General features: G+C 41.6%; 1 non-coding gene across 1 annotated transcript; it reads right to left on the reverse strand.

Annotated features, from left to right (window-relative positions):
* Window positions 1–8,554: 8,554 nt before the first annotated feature.
* On the reverse strand, window positions 8,555–8,661 carry LOC128057044 (U6 spliceosomal RNA). The gene has a single exon (XR_008200237.1). It is a non-coding gene; the product is annotated as a U6 spliceosomal RNA (small nuclear RNA).
* Window positions 8,662–14,331: the final 5,670 nt, after the last annotated feature.

Here is a 14,331-nt window from a genome sequence, read left to right on the forward strand (position 1 = left end):
CCTCAGCGACCCCATGGACTGCAGCCTTCCAGGCTCCTCCGTCCATAGGATTTTCCAGGCAAGAGTGCTGGAGTGGGGTGCCATCGCCTTCTCCGACATCCCATCATAGTGAGGTCTAAATAGATTGTAAAGGGCCCACATGAGTTTCCAAGCCTAACTGAAGGATTTAATTTCCTTTCAGTTGACCTGTGTTTGACTTCTCTTGTTCTACTCTTGAACTGCCCAAAGGCCACTGTCACCAGAACTCAAGGCCAGGATCTCAAAGTAACCTGGCCACACAAAGGCATATAACACACTACCACCTGTTCACAGACTCACTCCACTTTATATTTGCTGGAAACGATCCTAGAAGCTGAAATACTTCCAGAGTTCAACAGTCTGGGAAATTTAAAAGAGGGAGGGAAAAAAGCCCTGCGTCCAAAGATCTGAGGCCAGAACTCTGTTCTTTGAGGATGGGAGGAGGTAAGAAGACCCTATTCATGGCTGAAGGAGAGGAAAAGAGCCCCACAAGGAAACTACCAACAGATGGTAAATACATTTTTAATTCTTCTGTCATACTGTGTGGACTTGTACACATTTGTCCTGCTGTGTTAGGCTCCCGAAATAGCTAGCCATGGAATTGCAGAACAGTTCGGCTGCAATTTGAGATTTAGGAAGCCATGCTGGCTGACAAAACAGGAAGGGCTCATAGTAGGATGGAGTGGATTTGCTCCCAGTTTGCAGCTCTTCCATGTGGCATCCACTGCAGTTCTTAGTGCAGGAAGAGTCTCTCACATGTCAGGTCTCATTGATGACGTTTTAAAACACACTATTTCAGGTGGTCCTCCGAGCTCTAGTTACAATTATTCAACACTGACATGATCCACTTGGTAACTCCCAAAGGTTAAAAGGAGTGCAATCCCTTTATTTATGGGTTCTGAGTCTTCCGGGGAACATCACAAACACATATGGCAGCCTGGAGCCCTAAACCTAGCCTTTCTCATACTTTTTGTTTTGACCTAATGTTCCCATAGAACATCATGGGAATTCTAATGCCAGGAAAAGGACCAAATATGATAATGGATTTCTCTGAAAGGAACTTAGGGAGATAGGATGTTAAGGCATATTCAATTGACTGCATCTAAGAAGTGACCTGAGATGGGTACTGGGAAATGAGTTAAGTTCCCAATCCCAACACTATCTCAGTGCATCAGCAAGAAGGAAAAAGTGGATATGGAATAATGGGGAGAGGGTGGGCTATTCCTTAATCATGGTCTAGAAATATAACTTACACAATTACTAGACCTGGAAGGATCCTTACAGAATCTAGTTCAAATTTTTTTCTTTCATTTTATAGACAGGAATCGCCGCCAAAGAGCTGCAAGAAATTGGCAGAGACTATACTGGTTGGTGGCAAATTCAGTTCTGGAACCCAAGACATCTATTTCTCAGTTCAATGTGTGCTCTGTTTTAACACCCACGGACATTTCCGTGAAGAGCAAAGTCCAATTCTAGAAGACCTTTCTCATAGTAATCTTCCCTCTTGAGTTCTTGTAAGGTAAGAGGATAGAATCTCTGACTGGTCTTGAATGTTTGTAGATATTCTTTATAGCTAAGGTTTCAAGTTTAAATATTTGGGGTTAATTTTTGTTCTAAGCCCCTGGGGGCTGTGTCTAGATTATATAGCTATCACACAATTTGGCCCAGCTGGGATCCTCTTTTCATGAAATAGCAAGGAAGACTGGTACACAAGGATTAAGAAGCATTGGCAAAAGAGAGCAGTCTTAATACAATAACTTCCCACCCTGAGCCTTTCTGGCTTAAGAATTTCTCCTGGCCTTAACTGAAGAGAGGGGTGTGCATGTGTGCTAAGTCGCTTCAGTCGTGTCTGATTCTTTGCAACCTCATGGACTGTAGCCCACCAGGCTCCTCTGCCCATGGAATTCTCCAGGCAAGATTACTGGAGTGGGTTGCTATGCCATCCTCCAGGGAAATCTTCCTGACCCAGGGATCAAACCCATCTCTCTCATATCTCCTGCACTGGCAGGTGGGTTCTTTACTGATAGCACTGGAAGAGAGGGCTAGGTAGGAGCAAAAAGGGATTTTTATCTTCTTATGGAAGGAACGGAGAAGGCAATGGCACCCCACTCCAGTACTCTTGCCTGGAAAATCCCCTGGACAGAGGAGCCTGGTGGGCTGCAGTCCATGGGGTCGCAAGAGTCAGACATGACTGTGCAACTTCACTTTCATTTTTCACTTTCATGCATTGGAGAAGGAAATGGCAACCCACTCCAGTGTTCTTGCCTGGAGAATCCCAGGGACGGGGGAGCCTGATGGGCTGCCATCTATGGGGTCGCACAGAGTCGGACACGACTGAAGTGACTTAGCAGCAGCATCAGCAGTTATATCCTTGTTTGAATGACCTATACATTCATAGATCATTTTTTTCCAGTGGGTGCATATGTTTGCTAACAAAAAATATTCTAAATCAACTATTATAAAAAATGTTATGTTTTGCTTTTTTTTTTTAAGAAAGTTAATCAGTAATTCATGGCTACTTTAGCAATAAAGTCTCCTAAATTTTGCATTTTTATTCAGCCTTTTAATTTCTTGTTCCTGCACATGATTTTGGCAATGTTTTATTCTATTTTTATGGTGGAGAAATATTGGCATTCTTTGCTTTGAGAATCAATTTGACCCTTTTGACTACTCTGGCTAATTTTACTAGCTCTCTCCATCGTCTGGTTACAGATTTGTGGGTGGGGGGAGGGTAGAATTATCTTAAGTGAATTATTTCTAGGAAAGGTAATAAAGGCACACTTCAGATTATTTCATTCCTGTGATCCAAATTTGATTATCTAGCTGATATCACTGGGGACATTTGCAGCTTTAATAATTACATCTCAAGGCCTAAAGAAAAAAAGAAGAAAAATTACATTTACTATATATTCACATGCAGCCTTTCAGAGACTTACCATCTGAAAGCCTGTTTGGCTGCTTAAAAAAACATAGATTGATATCAAGATTCTGCTTTAAGAGTTCAAGCTCAGTTGACACTTTGTTCTTTCAAAAAAAAAAAACAAAAGCTAGACTTAAACAACTGTTTTGGTAGAAGGGTTTAGTATTGCTTATCTGAAAGAGTGAAAAACCCAAGCTATTGATTTTACCTTTCCGTTTGGAGGACAGTTTTAGGAATTTTTTTTTTTTCTTTGCCCCTAGAAAGTTTTGAGGCTCTGATTCATGTTAAAAGTGCCTTGTTCCATTATAAACCAACACAGCTTTGAAGCTGTCTCCACTTCTAGGTCAAGGGCTCTCCCTGTGGCCAGATGCCAGTTTTATCCTTGGACTCTCATGATCCTCGGAAATAAATCAACTTTCCAGTAAAATCCTATGACTGCTCTGTTTTACATAAAAGTGTGCAGCCTGGGGCTGTGATATTATTTTGCATTTTAGGTGGAAAAGAAGAGAAAGAAAACATTCGTTATTGCTGAGAGACAGCTCCAAATGGAGCCATAATTACGGATATCAGAGGGCAGCTGGGTACCATACTCTCTCTCCTGGTAGCATCGAGAACCCTAAAGCTTATTATTGACATGGAAACAAACATACAGATGACTGTGAAGTGGTCTAATCCACATGTGGCAAGGGTCAATACAGTCCATGAGATAAAAAAGCACTGAGTAGGTTGCTTCTTAGGTCAAAATTTCTTCCTTGTGGCAGGAAAAAAAAAAAAAAGAATTACGACTATACATAGCAATACAGATGAATCTCACAATGTTGAAAAATAAAAGAGGCTACACATGAAAGAAGGTCTCCTGTATTGTTCCACTTGTATAAAGTTCAAAATCATACAAGACTAATCTATCATGTTAGAACTAAATATATAGTTTACTTTTGATGAGGGAAAGGATCGTGCTAGATAAGGGGCATGAAGATGCTTCCAGGAGGCCATAAAATTCTATTTCTTGACCCAGGTGATGGACCCAGAGGTGGGTTCACTTTGTGAAAATCCATTATGCCATATACCTGTGATCTGGGTGGTTTTTACTGTAAGAATGATTTACTTCAATTTAAAAGTTTAAAAATAATATTCTCATTGGGAAAGACAAATTTAAGAAGTATTAGAAAAGCATTCTGCTAGTTAAACATTGGATATTTATATTTGTAGAGGAAAAATAGACAATTCAAATGAGTTAAAGGAAAAAAATGCGCAAAACTTCAGTGTAGGGCGATGGGAACACTCCCACCTGCTGCAGGGAGGATTCATTGCTACTGCTGCATTTGGCATTATCTATTAAAGATATGCATATCTGGTGACCCAGATTCCCACCCCTGGGTATATCCAATAGAAATACGTGCATGTGAGCACCGAAAGAATAGCAACTCCATTCATAATGGCCCCAAACTGAAAACAAGTTGTCTACCAACAGTAGAGTAGATAAAATGTGCTATTAATATATCCAACCTTGGAATACCATACAGCCTTTTAAAAGGAATGAACCATAGAACCCTTAGCTTAAATGAAGCTGAGAAACCTAATGTTAAAAGATAGAAGTTAAAAAAAAAAAAAGCATATGTTCCCATTTACTTAAAGTCCAAAAAATAAGAAAAGATAAATACGTGAAAATATCGATACACACTTAGGTGGAAAAACTAAAGAAAAGGAAAAAAGAAGTGATCATAAAAGTAAGGGTGCTGGGGGGAGGGTGGGTTGGGAGTGGGAAGGGGTGGATGGACAGCCCCTGGGTCATATTCTATTTCTTGATTTGAACAATGGTTATGTGAAGGCTCACATAATGAAAATTTATGAAATTATACTTTTATATATCATACACTTTCTCTAATGTACATTTCACAATAAAAAGGGTGTAAAAATCACATGAAACCCAATTACTCAGAGATAGTTATCAATTTAACACTTTGATATGTATATTTTCCAGATCTTCAATGCAATATGTATATCTTACCCACATGGCTTTGTAGCCTTTAATTTTTGTTTTCTTTAATGATTGGATCTCCCAGAAGAAACTCTTGGGTTTTTTTGTTTTCAATTTCCATTTAATTTTAACTAAGAGTAAATATCATACAAGCTTTATGCCCCTCTGGAAGGCTAAAGCCATGGAGTGGCTTTCAGGAAATTAGGTTGCTTTAACCTAAGCTACAGTGATTCATAAACCAATCTGCAGGATTTTGCCATAGCTCATGGGAGACTTTTACTTCTCTGTTAATAATGCTGCAGCTTCAAAAGAGAAAAGCCTCTTTCCACCTCTTCAGTGTGCTGCCTCGTCAAAAGGAAAGGCCAGGCAGTGAGGGGAAAGGTTAGTATGGGAGTGGTCAGGAGGCTTGGGGGGAGGAGGAGTTCACCCTAAAATGTATTCTAATACTCACCATGCTGATCCTGACCTAGGAAACATTATAAAGTACTGAAATCGAACAAAAAATGATCCGGGTGCTTTAGAAAAAAGAAGTTGTTCCATTACTCTCCTTCCCCAGAGGGCAGCCCAAGTCTCCTTCCCTCTGCCTGGAATACACTGCTCCTCCCCATCGCCTGATTGTTCTCCTTTACCCTTTTCATCATCTGCTTACTTCATCCTCCTCAACATGACATGGTTGAAGAAACCTTCTATGACTACCCAAGCAACAGCTTCATGGCACCCTAAACCTACCACATCACAGCACTGGTCACCTTATTTTGAAATCGCCTATTTTCTTGTCCACAAATATGCTGCTAGTCCATAAGCTTCACACATGCAAGGACGTGCATGTCCTTCATGCACGCATGTCTGTTTCACCATCGAAACTGCCAGCTCTAGTTCATACTGGCACCCAAAAAATACAGTTATTGAATGGGTGGAAAACACTTCTGAAATGAGATGGGGTGTGAGGAGTGGAGCTGGGATTTAAATTATGCTCTCCCAACTCACTTCACCCATTAAACAGAAATGGCTTCAAAGAGTCCAATCAAACCAACCCAGGATGGTGTGAAGCTTTAAATTCTATAATGGCTTCATTTCAAATACTTACTAGTGAAAGAATCTACTGGCCAATGAAGGAGACCCAAGAGGTGTGGGTTTAGTCCCTGGGTTGGGAAGATCCCCTGGAGAAGGAAATGGCAACCTACTCCAGTATTCTTGCCTGGAAATTTTCATGAACAGAAGAGCCTGCAGGTTACACTCCATGGGGGTCACACAGAGTCGGACACAACTGAGCACACACACATACACACACACCAGTAATAGCAGTTTGTATCTTGTTTTATATTTTGTGAAGCAGTTTCACAAGTCTTACACAATTCCAACAATAAAACCTCCAACATGAACTGAGAGGCTATTATTGTCATCATTTTATAGATGGGAAAACTATCTGAGAGAGCTTAAGTAACTAGCTTCATAAGATTATTTTTCAGTCTAAGCCAGGAAGAGTAGGCAAGAACACACAGAAGAACTATACAAAAAAGATCTTAATGACCCAGATAACCATGATGGTGTGATCATTCACCCAGAGCCAGACATCCTGGAGTCCAAAGTCAAGGGGGCCTTAGGAAGCATTACTACAAACAAAGCTAGTAGAGGTGATGGAATTCCAGCTGAGATATTTCAAATCCTAAAAGGTGATACTGTTAACGTGCTGCACTCAATATGCCAACAAATTTGGAAAACTCAGCAGTGGCCACAGGACTGGAAAAAGTCAGTTTTCATTCCAACCCCAAAGAAAGGCAATGCCAAAGAATGTTCAAACTACTACACAATTGCACTCATCTCACACTCTAGCAAAGTAATGCTCAAAATTCTCCAAGCGAGGCTTCAGCAGTACGTGAATTGAGAACTTCCTGATGTTCAAGCTGGATTTGGAAAAGGCAGAAGAACCAGAGATCAAATTGCCAAATCTGTTGGATCATAGAAAAAGCAAAAGAGCTCCAGGAAAACATCTACTTCTGCATTATTGACTATGCCAAATCCTTTGACTGTGTGGATCACAACAAATTGTGGAAAATTCTTCAAGAGATGAGAATACCAGACCACCTTACTGTCTCCTGAGAAATCTGTATGCAGGTCAAGAAGCAGCAGTTAGAACTGGATATGGAACAACAGACTGGTTCCAAATTGGGAAAGGAGTACATCAAGGCTGTATATTGTCACCCTGATTAGTGAACTTACATGCAGAGTACATCATGCAAAATGGCAGGCTGGATGAAGCACAGACTGGAATCAAGATTGCCCAGAAAAGTATCAGTAACCTCAGATATGCAGATGACACCACCCTTATGGCAGAAAGCAAAGAACTAAAGAGCCTCTTGATGAAGGTCAAAGAGGAGAGTGAAAAAGCTGGCTTAAAACTCAGCATTCAGAAAACTAAGATCATGGCATCCAGTCCCATCACTTCATGGCATATAGATGGGGAAACAATGGAAACAGTGAGAGACTATTTTTGGGGGTTCCAAAATCACTGCAGATGATTGCTGCCATGAAGTTAAAAGATGCTTGTTCCTTGGAAGAAAAGCTATGACCAACCTAGACAGCATATTAAAAGGCAGAAACATTACTTTACCAGCAAAGGTCCATATAGTCAAAGCTATGGTTTTTCCAGTAGTCATGTACGGATGTGAGAGTCGGACCATAAAGAAAGCTGAGCGCTGAAAAATTGATGTTTTTGAACTGTGGTGTTGGAGAAGACTCTTTAGAGTCCCTTGGACTGCAAGGAGATCCAACCAGTCCATCTTAAAGGAAATCAGTCCTGAATATTCATTGGAGGCACTGATGCTGAAGCTGAAGCTTGAATACTTTGGCCACCTGATGTGAAGAACTGACTTACTGGAAAAGACCTTGATGCTGGGAAAGGTTGAAGGCGGGAGGAGAAGGGGACAAGAGAGGATGAGATGGTTGGATGGCATCACCGATTCAATGGACTTGAGTTTGAGGGGAGTTGGTGATGGACAGGGAAGCCTGGTGTGCTGCAGTCCATGGGGTTGCAAAAAGTTGGACATGACTGAGTGACTGAACTGAACTGAAGCCAGGAACTGGTAACCCCTCAGAGCTGGAAGTGTATACCACATGTTTTTAGGCAGTAGGGACATAAAATAAATATGTGACACCATTCTAATTTTTTTATCTTATAATAAATATTTCCTTTTTTAAAGCATTAATTTTTTAGCTTTATTTTTATCACAAAACTAGTACATTTGATGTAGGAAAAAAGAGTACCAATAAGAAAATCAAAGTCATTTATGATCACATTAGATAGAATATCTATCATTACACCGTTTTAATAACTGACTACATATTCAGTCTGGAGCTTCGCTAGAGTGAGAACTCCCCTCCCACACTCTCCTCTTCCACAACCCCCCCCCCAACTCTGTTCTTTATCTTCAAATTTTTCTGAGCTATTCTTGCCCATTTGCTCTTTTATTTGAATTTGAGAATTAGGTTTTACTAAAATTCTGTTGGGATTTTTATTGGATTTGCATTCCTTTTATAGGTTAATTGGAGTAGAACTGAAAATTTTACTATCTTGGTTCCTGTCTTTCATAAACACAGTATATTTCTCCATTAATTTATGTCTATTTTAATGTCTTTTTAAAAATATGGAAAGCTTCAGAAATTTGCATGTCATTTTTGCACAGGGACTGTGTTCATCTTCTCTGTACTGTTCCAACTTTAGTATATGTGTTGTCAAAGCGAGCATTCAGACGAATTTTTCTTTTAATGGTTGGATTATATTAGCAGAGAAAGGTAACATATTCTTCACTTTCTTTATGAGACCAAAAAGGAGATTAATCTGGACTAGTTATTTCTATCAAACATAAAAGCATTTAGTTGTGTGGTAAAAATGGAAATGTTTCTGACTATGTTATCTCACACCTTCTATCATCTAAATGGAAGGTTTTTTAAAAAAAATATTTATGGTTTTTTTGGGCTAAAAGGGAAGAAACCTTTTATTTATTTATCTTTGTGTGTGTTGGATTTTTTAAATTTTTATTTATTTTTTAATTGGTGGAATATTGCTTTACAATTTTGTGTTGGTTTCTGCCCTAAAATAACATGAATCAGTCATAAATTGTATACATATCCCTTACCTCCCTCTCCTCCCCCAATATTTCTGTATATCATTTGTTTTGGCTGCTCTGGGTCTTCCTTGTGATGCGCGGGCTGTAGAGCCCTTAGGCTTCAGTAGTTGCAAGCGAGGGTCACCCTGAGGCATGTGAGATCTTAGTTCCCTGACTAGGGATCTAACCTGAAGCCCTGCATCAGAAGACAGATTCCCACCAGGGAAATCCCAAAGTGGAAATTCTCTGGTGGTCTTGACAGAGAAGTGCAGCCAATCAAAGGGGTTGGGACAACAGGGGAAAAGGGAAGGAAAGGGAAAGAATATGGTCAGACATGATTTGGAGGAGGGCTGGGGAAATGGGTGTAGAACAGTGGGGCAGGCGGAAGAAACTGGGGAGGAGAAAATGACAGCAAGTGAGGGTTTTCTGAGTTCTGCTAGTCTAGAAAACCAGCAGCATCCCTTGGGATCTTATTAGAAATTCAGAATACAGGCCCCAACTCAGATTTACCCAATCCAAATCTTCATTTTAACAAGATCCCCAGGTAATTCTTATGCACAGTCAAGTTCCAGAAGCTCTTAGTTGCCCCCAGCCAATCTGAGCCAGACCTGATCAATGTCATCAGCCTTAGCCCTATTAATAGACAAAACTGGTTTGGTTGCCTAGAGACCTGGAAATCTGGTTCCTCCTGTAGACTCTGCAACTCAGAGTGCTCCTACCACTTTGGCCAAAGCCGTGTGACTCCAGTTGGCCTCAGTTTCTCTGCTAGCGTGTCAGTTCTCTGCAGGGATTGGATCCTGGCCGGGACCCATTTCCTCAGCGCGGATCTCACGTCCCGCCAGAGGCTTGCACTGCCCCTTCCTCTGGGACGCAGGATGTGATTTTCTACTCTTCTCAGCTTCTGCTGGGGACCCGCTGTGACTGGCCCAATCACCTGGAACTGTGCCTGATTTTGAATATTGTCACCTGGACTTCTTCCAGAACTGCATTCTGCTGGCAGAGAGTTCACAGTCAGATGTCCAAGTAGCCTGGCTCAATCTGAGTTAGTCACGGCCTTTGACCGCTGCACACAAGTCTGCCTCGCTGCCTCCTGGGGACGGGCTAGCTTCTGAAGACACGCTCTGTCCCCTCTGTCCCCCTGACTCTTGGCTTCTTCCCCCTTCCCAGGGCCTGAACTGATGCGGTCTCAGCCTGCCTTACACACAAATGTCTCCTACTAAAGAGAAGGAGGCCAGCATAGAGCAAGGGTGGCAGGACTCAGTCCCTTCTCTCTCTTAACATCTAAGATGCTGGGATTTCATGGCCCTGCTTGTGTGTGTAGCCCCTAAGACTCCAAGCACTGCCCTTGGAGCCCTTTAGGTAAAAGATATCCTAAAAGTCTTGGAAGACTACTGGCTATAAACGGGCCCAGTTGTTTCACACAACTTGTAGTTTTGGCTCTTTTCTCCAAGGTGGAGAAAAATCTTTGTGGCCTAACTTACTTTATGAAAGTGAAAGTCGCTCAATTGTGTCTGACTCTTTGCCACCCTATGGACTATACAGGCTGTGGAATTCTCCAGACCAGAATACTGGAGTAGGTAACCTTTCCCTTCTCCAGGGGATCTTCCCAACCCAGGGATCAAACCCAGGTCTCCTGCATTACCGGCAAATTCTTTACCAGCTGAGCCATAACGGAAGCCCAAGAATACAGGAGTGGGTGGCCTATCCCTTCTCCAGTGGATCTTCCCGAACCAGGGATTGAACCCGGGTCTCCTGCACTGCACGTGAATTCTTTGCCAACTGAGCTATGAGGGAAGCCAACTTACTTTATAAATACAGGCTAATGCATACAGAAGCTCAATCATTTCTCTGGTTCCCATACAACCATTTCACTTTGACCTATGGTGTTATACCTCCTGCCCTGCTCAATCTGTGGTGAAACATCATACAAAGTGTATCACATCTGCTACTGTGTTTTAAGCCACGTCAGGTTGGCCATCAGCTAGAGAAGCCAATTTTTATTACTCTCCACTAATTCATAATAAAGCACTGACTTTATCTTTAAGATTGTTGCACCATTTCTATTCCTAAGAGCTATTCTTATGGTGATTTAAAAAAAAGATGATGAGAAAGAAGAAAGAAAACAAGAAGAAAGTGTGGCAGCACCCACAGCAGCTAAGGAATGGTGTGGGTGTTGTTTCCATTATTTACATACATAACACTTTCACAAGAATCCAAATGTCTTATAAAAGAAAATACAAATTGCAGGAAAGACGCGATAACACAGCAAGACACAAAGAAAACAATTATCCAGAGGAAGATTTAAATTTGGCATCAATCGTTTGCAGCAAAAGAATGGATAAGTATCCTCTGGCTGCTTGCACATAGCAAGGTAGGCATGTAGTGGCATTTGCCAGGGTCCAAAAAGAAGTTCCATGCAAAATAAAAGGAAACACATGCTATGTAATGTAGTCATTCCAAGTTTCTAAAGTTGCATGGCAATCTCATTAAATCAGCTGCTGCTAAGTTGCTTCATTCGTGTCCGACTCTGTGCGACCCCATAGACGACAGCCCACCAGGCTCCCCTGTCCCTGGGATTCTCCAAGCAAGAACACTGGAGTGGGTTGCCATTTCCTTCTCCAATGCATGAAAGTGAAAAGTGAAAGTGAAGTCACTGAGTCATGTCCAACTCTCAGCGACCCCATGGATTGCAGCCTACCAGGCTCCTCCGTCCATGGGATTTTCCAGGCAAGAGTACTGGAGTGGGGTGCCATTGCCTTCTCCGCATTAAATCAGCTGCTGCTGCTGCTGCTGCTGCTAAGTCGCTTCAGTCGTGTCCGACTCTGTGCGACCCCATAGATGGCAGCCCACCAGCAGGTACATAAATATATGGTTTTCCAAAGACACTCTTGGCCAAGCGAAATCAAAGGTCCAGGAAGAAGTTACTCAAGATTAGCAAGAGTGTTTGGATAGGAAATAGAACATACATAAGCATGAACCATTCACTGGATCATTCTAAAGGTCCAGATTTTCTCAGGACAGACTTTACTGATAAGTCATGAAGAAGCTGTATTTGAAGTTAGTCTAAAAAAACCCAGTTTTGACGGATGGTGTGAAAACTCTCCTTCAGTGGTTTTCAGTTCTATGCCTGATGTTATGTCATTATTTGAACAGGGTTCCAACCAACCATTTAAACTTTTGGCAAAGGGGAAACCTCATATGGGGGTGGTGGGAGGGGGCGGAAAATACTCTCAGGAAAAATGTCTAAAATGTTGCAGAGGCTTAAAAAGGGATAAGTAGACAGAACAACACATCACTGCTAGTGTAGTAGGTGCAGTTACAGTCAAACCACTCAAAATCACAATGTCATTTGTCTTCTTTGTATCTCTTTTCTTTTCACAAGTCACATGGCAAAATCAACAAATACTACATCATCCCTCTGAGGATTCAGCCGGGGGAAAAGCATCGGTTAGCTCATCTCTAGAGTAGCTATTATTAGCTCGCTTCGACTCTCTCATACGATATGTACTCATGCTTATGAAGCTGCTTGTTTGCTTCCTTTGTCATCTTCCTCTATGATTATGACTACAGCTATGCAGTGCACTCTGGTGCAGCCCAGAGGTACCCATTTCCACAGGTTTTTCCAAAACCGATGTAAGCTCCATAGTTTTCAAAAGGTTATTTGTTGGAAAAAACATGCAAAGTCATATTTGCAACTGATGTTGAACTTTCCATAGATAATATTAGGGACTTCCCTGGCAGTTCAGTGGGTAAGACTCCATGCTTCCATTGCAGGCGGCGTGGGTTTGATCCTGGTGGGGCAACTAAGATCCCACATGCTGCACAACATGGCCAAAAAATAAATAAAAATAAATGTATAGAAAATATTACTGTACCTGTACTGGATTGTATATTCAGTGTTACCCTTACCTCCCCCCAATCCATGATTACTCAGAACCTGTGAATATGACCTTCTTTGGAAATAAGAGTCTTTGTCAATGTAACCACATTAAGATGATGTCATACTGGATTAGTGTGGGCCCTAAACTCAATGACCAGTGTCCTTATAAGAAGGTCCTTCAGAGACGTAGACATGCAGGAAGACCATCATGTGAAGGCAGAGGCAGAGACTGGAGTGACATAGCTGCAAGTCAAGGACTGCCAGTAACCCTCAGAAGCTAGGAGAGAAGCTCAGTACAGGTTCTAGTCTGAGTCTTTGGTGGAGGGATGTGGCCTTGGTGACACTTTGATTTTGGACTCCTAACCTCCAGAACAGTGAGATATAAATTTCTATTGTTTATACCAGGGGTCCCCAACCTCCCGGATCTGAATGTCTGATGATCTGAGGTGGAGCTGATGTAGTAATAATAGAAATAAAGTGCACAATAAATGCAATGTGCTTGAATCATCCCCAAACCATCTCCCCCAACCCCTGATCCACTGAATTATCCCAAACCATCTTCCCCCCACCCTTGATCCATGGAAAAACTGTCTTCCATGAAACCGGTTCCTGGTACCAAAAATCTGGGGACTGCCCAATCTTTAAAACAGCCAGTTTGTGGTATTTTTCGTGGCAGTCCTAGGAATCTCCAGATTATGAAAGTGAGTATGTCAAATTACATAAAGACTTGACATTAACTTTCCCTTAGATGATGAAACTAGGAGAAGAAAAGGCTACTTGTCGTGGTGACATGGCAAGCCTAAACCAAAGATGGGGTTAGAAACTGGTCATTCTAGGATCACAAGGCAGGTAGAACTGTAAACAAATGAAAGTTTCAGCTAATGCACTATGCCACTGATGTCACATTTAAAAGTGAGGTATAAGACCTCCACGTGCAAAAATTGCAAGGGAGGTTATCAAAATCTGATCACATGGCTTTCAACCCCTTACATAAACATAAAGTACATAAGAAATAAAAACTAGAGATTCAAGATGAGAGTTGTTTTGTATAGAGTAGTCTGTGTGCTGAGTGTCCTTGCCTACCAACTTTTCTAAATCTTCGGGGGCAAAGAAAATGTGAGGAGTTCCCCTGGATCAGATGTGGGTCACCCACAAAAGAATGCAAGCATGGGATTATCTTGCATCCTTTCTAAGAGGATCATTTGGATGTGTAGCCAGATGAACAAAAAAGCTGGAGTTGGTAACAGATTCCTGGGGTCCCAGGAAAGAGTAAGTGATCAGCCATATTAAGATGGATCCATTTGTTCACAGGGAAATCTTGGTGAGATAACTACCCTGGAGCATCTCCAAAAAATTCATACAAACCAACAGGAGAGGCAACTTTATATACCTGTGAAGATCAAGGAACTGTAACACCAGATCTTCACGA

The sequence above is a fragment of the Budorcas taxicolor genome, chromosome 11, assembly GCF_023091745.1.
Source record: "Budorcas taxicolor isolate Tak-1 chromosome 11, Takin1.1, whole genome shotgun sequence".
Lineage (NCBI taxonomy): Eukaryota > Metazoa > Chordata > Mammalia > Artiodactyla > Bovidae > Budorcas > Budorcas taxicolor.